We start from the raw sequence: 10,457 nt of genomic DNA on the forward strand, positions 1-10,457 counted from the left end.
ATAGAAGAGACAAATGACAGGACCAAATAGACTTTGCTTAACAATGGATTTACTTAGATAGAACTAGCATGCTTGGTTTTGCTCTGCTGTCTTCCAGTCTCCTCCTTCTCAGAGGGCTTAGAAGTTCAGAATTGAGCTGTTGCATACATTTCCAGGGTCTGAAATCTGGGCATGTAAGATGAGCCATAGTTTAAAAGCATAGTCCATGTTGGGCATGCACCCATGGGCTAAGGAAAGCTGAGCAAAGATCCTTTGGTTTTGTTTTGTTTCAAAAGCAAAGGGCTAGCTGAGATCTAGTAAACCACCAGTGCCATAGGAGTATTTAATGCAATAAGAATGCTTAACTTACTAAAAGGATAACAAGAAGTTCATTTTGGCAATGAGTACAAAAACAGGTCCTGAGGAGGTTTGAGAAAGGAGCAAAAGAGATTTGACAACAAATTCTTTTTCCATTCCAAAATATGCTCTATGCTACTTTCTTTAAGTAAAAAGCTTAGACTTTAGTCACTTTCAGTCTAAATATGTCTTCTTGGTATGAAGAACATGAAGTAAAAATAAAATTAGGGTTACCTCGAGGCTGAGGTGCCATCTGCTTCCATCCTATTTCAGTGTTGCAGACCTGTGCTGTGAACTCTTCACAGTGTGTGCTGAAATGGTATCCAAAGCATGTTTCCCTTGCTCTTTCCTAGGGAAATTCCAGTCCCTCCACTGCTGGAAGGAGAAGTCAGAGTAGCAGGATAGGACATAAAAGCATGTTGAAACATTTATAAGACCTAAGCTCCAAGTTCACTGCCATGCTGTAAAAGGCTGTGGTGTGGTGAAATAGAAGAACTTCTTGTAGAAATGCATTACTCTTGCTGTTTGGATGTTACATAGAGCCACTTTCCCTCCTCTTTGCTCACAAATACGATTTTATATACCAGGGGTAAGAAATCCTCTGGTCACATACTCCAAGCATGTCTGGCTCAGGGTTGGTTTGGAATGAAGGTGAGGCCACAGAGAGGACATCTCAAAGAGAAGCTGAATATTACATGTGTGGTAAGAGAGAAAACAGGAATTTAGTCCTGGAAGGAGACAAGGAGGCAAGTGCTCCTGGGCCAACATGGCAGCTTGTTTAGCAGCAGATCAGAAGGCAGGATGCAAATGGCACTGCAAATTTTGTGGGTTTGATATTTTTTCTTCCTGGCCAAGACGTGGTCAATACTATAAGTTTTCTCTGAAGAGAAAAGGGCTAGGAACAAGTTAGTGCTTTCAGCACAATCATGGTATTTTTGCTAACAAATTGTCGGGCTGGGTCTTTGAGTCATGCTGTGCTTTGTCCTTCCCTCTCAGGTAGCTTCTCTTGTGTCACTTTGCAGTAGTGATTCAGAGGGACACAATGTGCAGAAAAAACCATCTGGCTTTGCTAGGTCATCACCTTTATATGCAGCAATCCCAAATGGTGCTGATGGTTCTTGTAGCAAGCTTTGACATTTACCCAATCTTTTGATTCAGCATAATGCAGTTCACTGAAAGCTTGCTCCACTGGAGTACTTCTTGGTGAAGGCATCGCTTTTCTTTCATATGGCAACATCAGTAGACCAACAAGTTGTTATTTAAAAGCATGGAAAGATGTGGTGAGTGAAATGCAAATGCCTCAGGCAGGGGAAAAACGCATTCGGGTTAGTGGTGTCTGACAGCTGGTGTTCCTTTGAAACACAAAGTCATTTGAGGTGAATATTAAAAGCCTGGGTGTTTGCTCATGGTTCAAATTTCAGTTTCTGTATCTTGGAAGAGAAAAGGGTAATTCCAGCCGTTGGAAACCTGATCCCTGATGGAGGTGCTCTGCCTTTAATAAAAGTGTTCTGTATAAACTTTTATAAAAGTGTTCTTTAATAAAAGTAATAAAAGTTTTGGAACTGCTGGTCACAAATCCCCTTACTGTGAAATATTTCAGCCAGCCCTTTCTGCAAGTATCTACAAAAAGAAAACCGAAAGGGTTAAGGATAATCTTGATCAGATGTTCAGTGCACGCTGTGGGCATCATGCACTGCTAAGTAGTTGTAACAGAACACAGGATGTAATTTTCCTTGTAAGCGTATTGCACCGGGATAAATGCAGGAGCAGCAGAAAGGTGACTTTGGAGGCTGGTCTGGTGGGTGGTGGTGGCATCCTTTGGCTCTGTGAAGAGCTGTGTATAATTCACAGCTCTGTGAAATCACCCGCCCAGCAGCTGTTGACTGAATTATTATGTGATCCAGAAATCTCCAGCTATGTTTCCCGGACATGGCTGGTAAGAGATGTTAAAAATAGGTTAGAAACTGTTGTAAAATAGTTGATAGATCGTTAAGCATGTACTGTTAGTTTGGTTATTATATTGTAAAAGGGGTTGAAATGGTAGTTATAAGAAATACCGTACTCAATGTACCATAATACACCTAAGTAAAGTGCACCACCCCCAGCGAAACGAGCCAGCTTTATAATGGGCTGTAATGTAATGGGCCAATCAAGAGCCTTAAACCTTCATGCAGATGAAGGATCCAAAAAGTAACCAGTCCAAAGGGACAAAAAACAGGATAAAAAGGGGCTTCTGACCCACTGAATTTGTGCCGCTCCATCTGGGACGTCGGGGACATCGCTACATCGCTGCTGAAGCAGACCCAGCGGCCGGCCTTGCAGCATCCTTGACGGGAGCGCGCCTGCTGCTCGGCCCGCGGGGCCCATGCTTTAGGCCTTTCTTTTTCTTGTAATAAAAGCTGAAATCACTTAAGTCCGGGAGCTTGCTCTCGGTTTTATCAAGAGATGTTGATTCCCATGCTTTTTTCTGCTCCAGCCTTGTGCCATTGTCTTTGGATAGTGAGGGTGAAGGAGTAATCACCACTCAGCTCACCTCCTGAAAGGCGGCAGGAGGGAGCTGGAAGTGTTTGTCCCTGGTGGGAGAGGGAGCAGGGTTTGTTTCTCTGGCCCGGTGGCCTGCTGCTGGCACGCCTGGCACTGCACCTGGGAGCTGTGTTCCAACCACCCTGTGGCCTTGCTCCTCACACATGCACAGAAGAGCTTTCTGGAAGCAAATACAGTGTGTGACAGGTGAGGCTCTGCTGTGAGGGCAGGATGGGCAGCCCCTGTGGCACAAGGACAGGCAGCTGAGCTCACATGTTCAGATCCCACAGCCTGGTGTGGCTCTCTTCAGGGACTTCGTGGTCCAGAGCAGAATGTGCATTTTGTGCACAGATACTAAACATGGCATGTGCTGTGGTGCATGATGGAAAGAACATTTTTCTAAAATACTTGATAAAGAGGGCCTGTGCTGAAGAGGCAGTGTGAAAAACGCCAATCACTTGTTTTCAAAATTTTAAAAGTTTAATAGTAATAAAATGGTTACAAAAATAGTAATACAATTAGAGTAATAATAATTTTGGACAATTCGAATTAGGACAATATGAGACAATAAAGACAAAGAGTTACGGACCTCCGGGTACCTTTTTCTGGGCATCACGAGCCCAAAAAAGGACCCCTGTTAACAAAGGATTAACCCTTAAGAACAATAGCCTGTTGCATATTCATACACTTCATACATGATGCATAAATTCCATTCAAACACAGGATTCTGTCTGGTCTTCATCAGCTTCTTCCCTCTAATCCTAACAGCACCTGAGAGGCAGAAAGAAGTTTGTTTCTTCTGATAAGAATGCAATAAATTCTTTTCTCTGAAAGATTTAGGTGTCCTGTGGCTGTTATCTCACTGCGAGTCCTTTCTTTTAAACAAAGCATCTTACATAGCATAGTTTCTATTTTAACAGTTTTTATAACCTAAAACTATATTTAACACACTACTTAAGAGAATTGATACAGCATTACTTTCTAACACAACACATATAATATTAATTTCAATATTTGCGAAAAGCCAATCATAAAATACACGCATTTTTCACAGGCAGGAATCTGGGCAAAGGAGGGAGTGGTTCATTGGAAAATGCCCATTTTGCATTTCCAGAAGGTGTAAAGAACTGTGGGTAAAATTTCCTGTGACCAAACTGCAGTTATGCTAATGTTTCCTTCCAGGTTCAGACACAATTTTTCCCAGAGGAGGCAACTGGAGTGTCTCCCTGGTACAGGCAGTTTAAATTCACCTTGAATTAATGGAAAGAACTTAGTATGGTTGCATAAGATGCGAGTTGATTTGGGCAAATATGGACAATAACACTGGAGAACATTGGGTGTAGGACACATGCTCCTACAGCAAGGTGTGGGTCAGTGAGCAATGACAGTAATAAAAAAAGCCAAGAGTGTGGTAATCTGATTCTTTGGCTCTTTTTTTTTTGGGGGGGGGTGGAGAAAAAGCTTGCCCTTCCTCATCTGAAACAAAGATCTTTGCAAATATGCTCTTAAGAGTGAAACCTTGACTGGCAATGGCCTGCTTGCTTCTTCTGTGAGACATTTGTGGAAGAGGAGAGGAGTTAAGAGTTATGACAGGTATTTTATGCAGCTTGGGTAATGTTGGAAGCCCTCCCACATCAGCTCCATTTAGTGTTCCACATGGTGTTTGCCAGCAGGAGACATTTGGGTGCATATTCCAAGCGTGCCTAGCAAAAAGCATCTGAAATTACAAGGGCATAGAGGGGCCAGAGGGTGCCAAGGGACACTGCCAGCATAGGTAGCACAAGTGTCGGCTGAGCGGAAGAGCACTGGGGATTTGGCCTTTCACAACGGGGGAAGACGTGCAATGGCATGGGTCCCCAAGGCTGCTCCCACTTTTACGGCTCACCAGAGTGGCTCAGAGGACACACGAGGATGCTAATTTTCTCTCTGGGATAGATTCTGTATTAAGCAGAAGCAAAACCACCTGTAAGTGCAGCTCCTTGGGGTTTCAGAAAAGTCAGTCTGCTGTGTTTGTGTCTGTCTTGTCTAAATTATCTTCAAGTATTACTCTTGCAATAAAGATGGTCTTTGGGATCTTTTTTTTCCCATTCTGCACTCTTTGCTCTTGGTAAGGAGAGCATAAATTTAGTTTTGTTCTGTTTTTAAGTGTACCAGAGATGTTGAGCTTATCTAACAGAAACAAGCCAGGTGTGTGCTACAGTGTGTAAATGCCACAAGGAGCACTTTGTTCTTGTCCTAGAACAGAGAAAAAAACAGTTTGGGTGCTGTAATGCTACTGACTCCAGGTCACCTGGTGGTATTTTGAATCATGATTAAGCTGTAATTTCTCTGTCATTTTTATTTTCTCTCTCTGCTTCTTATTTACTCCACAGTGGAGAGAAAATGAGTCAGAGTAGACTAGGGATAGTTCTCCTGACACTTTGGACACTGCATTTGCACCCTCACTTGTTCAGCAAAAAAGCCAGCTTGAGTATCTCCCCAACTGCATTTCATGCCCTGAGGTGGCTCTGGCTAAGATGGAGTCAGCTTTTTTCCAGAGTGACCCATATGGTGCTGTGTTTGTGACTAGAACAGCGCTGGCAGCACACCAGTGTTTTAGCCATCACTGAACTCTGGTTGCACAGCATCAAGGCCACCTCTGTTTCTCACTGTCCTGGGGTCACAAGAGGCTGAGAAGGGAAGCAGCCAGGACAGCTGACCCAGGTGATAAGAGGGATGTGCTGGACCCATAGCATCACACTCATCAATAAAAGCAGGCTGTGGGCAGGAAGTTTCTTCCAAAGTAGCTGTTGCTCAGAGACTGGCTGGGCACCAGTCTCTTAGTGGGAGGTGGTGAGTGGTTGACTTTGCATCACTTAGTTATGTTCTTTTTATTCATGACTTTTTATTCAAGACTTTTATGTCAACCCATAGGTATTTTTCCCATGGCTTCACCCTGCTGATTCTCTTCCTCATCCTGTAGGAAGGAGTGAGTGACCAAGTGGCAGTGGGGGCTTCACTGCTGCCTAGGATCAGCCCACCACACTCCTTCTTTCCCAGCTCACTCCCCAGTATCAGCAGCTTCTTGTGGAACACAACTGATCCTGTAATTAAGTGAGCATTCTGCCCCAGGGAGGAGTGAAGTGCATGAGAGAGGGAGATGGTACAGGGCTCTTTCTCCATCATGTCAGGAAAGGTCCAACAAAAAACAGCTTAATAAAATAGCCATTTTAGTTAGATGGAATAAAAAGAGGAATCTGTCCCTTCTGATGCTGAGCACCATGCATTGGATCAGTGATGAATGGACTCTGCATGGTACTTTCCCATGGCACACTGTGCAGATCTCATCTGTGGAGACATTCCTCTGTTACATGTCTTCTTAAGAGAAAGCAGCCCTGCTCCTGAAGGTTGTTAAGGTAAGAACTTCTGGCTGCATTGTTGGACATGGGCAAGGATATGCAGGTGGCTTGGGAGCTGTCTATGGACTCCTTTGATGCAGCCAACTGCTGAGGTGACCTTGATGCCATGGGACACATCCCAAGAGCAGGTGGGGAAGAAATAATTGCAGCCAGCTGGACCTGTTTGACAGAAGAGCAGGCTGTGGGTTAAGCAGCCCTGGTTCAACTTCTTACCTGAGTAAGCAGCTACACAGGTAAAAAGTTGAATCAGGACAGCTATTTGTTTATTTCCCCACTCTGAACTTTGCCCATTGTTTACAAAGCTGAAATGGTTTGAAGACCGGTTGATGTATCTCTGCCAGCTGTCAGGCTGATTCCTGCTCTGACATGTTTGCTTTAGGGCTTTTTCTCCATTTGTCTGTGGAGGTGGTAGCAGTCCAAGTACAGAGAGGAGTTTAATCATCAACCTCCATGGTTGTGGGTCCCACTCCCCGGTGCAAAGCATGTGACTACTGCCCAGGGATGGGCTTGTAGGCCTGGGCATGTGCGTCAGAGCTCCTCATTGGAAGTGCAGAGGGTGTTCCTCTGCAGGCAGGTGGGTGTTCCACTCATGCTGATATTCACTGTTCTGTTTGCAAAGACCAGCTCAGAAGGAGAAAGGAAGAGTGGTGAAAATGTGCAATAGAACTGTATCTCCTATTAATGCTAGCTTGATTCTGCCCATCAGCTGCCAAAACAGGGGCTCACCAGTGCTAGGAGGGGCCAGGAGACAGCTTCTGCTGCAGCAGGGTTGCTTTAAAAAAAAAAAATCAAAAAATGGAGAAGAGGACAGCTGATTTAGTGATAATACATTATGGTAGGCATGGCCAATTTCAAGACACTCAAGACCCATTTACTTGTTTTATGAACAGTACAGTGAATATTTCTTTTTAATGTCCCCATGGCTGTAGTTGTAGAATGAGATATATAATGTGATAATTGAAGGGAATTTGGCTACCATAGGGATTCACTTTATCCTTTTACTGTGCAATGTGTTCAAGAAGTAACTTAGAGCTTATCCACACTTTAGCAGGGTCTTGCAGGGACTTCATATGCTTGCTTCTGTGCAACAGCATTTCTCTGATGTAGAATATAAAATAATTTTATTACTCATCTTTCAAAATCAATTGACAGAACAACAGACTGGTTAGGAGACTTGCAGCAATCTGCTATTTTTGCTGCTGCAGTAACTACAAGTAAAGTACTAACAGCTGTCCTCCTCCTCCTCCTGTAAAAAACTGCAAAGAGATGGCTAAGTCTTGTCATGGAACTGGTCCATTGAGTGGTTCATTCCTGTGTCCTGTTGGTCCCAGTGTTGTCCTGGTAAGAATATGGCCATATGGAGCCAAGTGTAGAAATGGGGCTCTGCTTACTTTTTTTAAGTCAGTGGACCTATTTGCAAAAACTAAACCTTATATAGTAATTTTTACTACTTCTACCAACATTAAAGTTAAAAGCCCTTTGAAAACACCCATGTCTGCTCACCATTTTCAGCCTACTAAAACCACATCCAAAGATACTACAGGAACATTTCTTATCAGATTTCTTAATCTAAAATAAATCAAAGTTCTCATGATGTTTGGAGGTTTGGGGACTACGTTGTTACCAAAATGTTAGCTGCCAGAAGCTAGTTCATAACTAGGTGGCTAGAGCTGCTCACATAATCAATTTCAATTCTCCTACAGCAGATGTCCTAAAAAGATTAATTTAGTCTTCAAAGATCTGGTGTGAACCTTTGTCTGCTTCTGTTTTCTGAATGGGTAATGTACTTCTAGCAAATAGAGGGTTCTTTTCCTAACGGGGGAATTTTGCCATTCTGTGTGCAAAAATAAATACACCTGTTCTTTTTCTCCTCACTTGAAAGAGAGGATTGCTGTCTGGCAGTGAAGCAGTACTGTTTCTAGGGTAAGCTCTGCTTTCACATCAAGAGGGCGGTCCTTCTGAGCTCCCTCTCAGTTACTATCTCCCAGAGAAAGAAATCTGCTTTCATATGAAGCCTCTCGAGGCTCATTCTTATGTGACTGTACTCAGACCTGCAGGTTGTGGAACTTTTCCTTGATGATGCAAGACTCTCTCCAATCACCTGTTATCACCTCAGGTTTATTTCTTCCAGCACACTCTCCTCCTGGAGTCTTGCTGGATTTGCTGTGGTTGGGTGCTCCTGTGCCAGGCAGGATGCTACGCTGGAGGCAGCAAGCACCTCAGGATGGCACCACTACAAAAAAAAACCTGAGCCTGGCTTTTTAGATATCCTGAGACCTGAAGGGTCCCTTCCTGATGCTGGCAGCTGTTCAGCCCAAGGAGTTCAGCCAGCCTGTCATTCCTCCTCTGACTCAGTGTCTGGTGTCAGTGGTCAGTTTAGCTTACATCCATGGATTAACTCCTGAACAACTAGGATGATTTTAGTGACCAGAAATGAATTGTGTTCACACAGCAATGTGCTGTAATTCACAGTTTTTACCCATACAGTTTCAAGTAAGGGAAAACAACCTAAGTTTAGGCAGTTGTCTGTTTCCAGTTGAGTATTTCAGAATCTGAATATTACGTGCAATTTGTTATTGAATAGACTTAAGAGTATCCTGGAATAATTCTGGAAGCTAACCTGGAGATCTGGTGGCAGCTTGGGTAGTTTCTTCTACGTAGGTAACCACTACTTCAAAATACCAGTTTTCTCAAGACAATTTCTTCATGATTTCTCAAAATACTTGTATTTACATGAATAAAGATTGGCTTTCTAATCTGGGTTACTCCTATTTTCAACTTGAAAGTTTGTTTAGACCATTGTGCTTAAGGAAAAACAATGTGCTAAGAGCTCCAAGGAAAGCATGTAAAGAAGTTGGCATAACTGCCTGATGATAATGTGCAAGTGGCACATGAGGAAATGGCTCATGAAATATGAGCCATTAAATAATAAAATGTTTTAAATAATGCAGTTTATACATAATTTGATTGTTATAGTCTCTCTGTGTGAGTCAGCTGCGATGACATCAGGAACTTCAGGATCCCCATCCAAAAATCAGAGTTCAGAACATCCGCTATGTATTTTTAACTTCAGCAATCAAACTATCAACTCTGTGTAATGGAATAGAGCTTTGTTCAAGTAGCAGAGCTGCTACTTCCTTGTAGGAAAGCTAAGTCTCAATGTTATCACTGGTCGCCTGATCTACATAGGAGGCTGTTTTGGATATTTGTGTGATGGTACTCCAAGAATGTCTTTGACAAATACATACTGTGGTAATATGCAGGTTCATGTGCTGCACATATGCTGCAAGAATTGCCCAGTGGAAGAAATGCTTGCAGTTGAGCAAGGTACTGTTATGCAGGAAGTAAACAAAAGGCTTCTGAAATCCTGAAACAGACATTTCTATTTTTAATTCAGCTCCTTTTCCCCTTTAACATTCACAAAAAAACCCCAACTTTTGCATTGCTGCTATAGGACACAAATTCATACATCACTCAGATGCAGGAAAACCCATCTCATTTCCTACCTGTTGGATGAGCAGCCTTCCTGCTACTAACAAGGTAGAAAAAAGCATGTCTGGGGTAGTATTACGGGGAGCCCAAGGAACAAACTTTGAGGAGAGCTCTGCAGCCACTTGGACGCATGGTGATGATACATCCTTTTAAGCGTGGCTGAAGGAGGTGGATGCAGTGTGCATGCTGTCATTCTCCACACAACACCTGTGTGCAGCACTTGTCCTCTCCTGGCCCAGTGCAAGCAGTAGTAGAGGCTCCCCAGTCACTTTGGGTCTGCCCTACTTTGGGTAGAAGTTGCACACTTTCCGTCCCCAGCCACTGCAACTCAGAGAGCCACCGAAATCACAGAATCATAGAATGGTTTGGGTTGGAGGGGACCTTAAAGACCACCTAGTTCCAACCTCGCTGCCACGGACACCTTTCATTAGGCTATGTTGCTCAGAGCCCCAATCCAGCCTGGCCTGGAACATTCGCAGGGATGGAACAGCCACAGCTTCTCTGGGCAGCCTGTTCCAGTGCCTCACCACCCTCAAAGTAAAGACTTTCTTCCTAGAATCTAATCTAAACCTACTCCCTTTCAGTTTAAAGCCATTCCCCCTTGTCCACGAGGCACGACGGAATTTTCCGTAACTCCTGGGGAGCAGGACCCGGGGCGGTGGCTCAGTGCAGCCCAAGGAGGAGAAGGCGCCCAGGTGGGCCCGGAGG

The sequence above is a fragment of the Geospiza fortis genome, unplaced genomic scaffold (assembly GCF_000277835.1).
Source record: "Geospiza fortis unplaced genomic scaffold, GeoFor_1.0 scaffold104, whole genome shotgun sequence".
Taxonomy (NCBI): Eukaryota; Metazoa; Chordata; class Aves; order Passeriformes; family Thraupidae; genus Geospiza; species Geospiza fortis.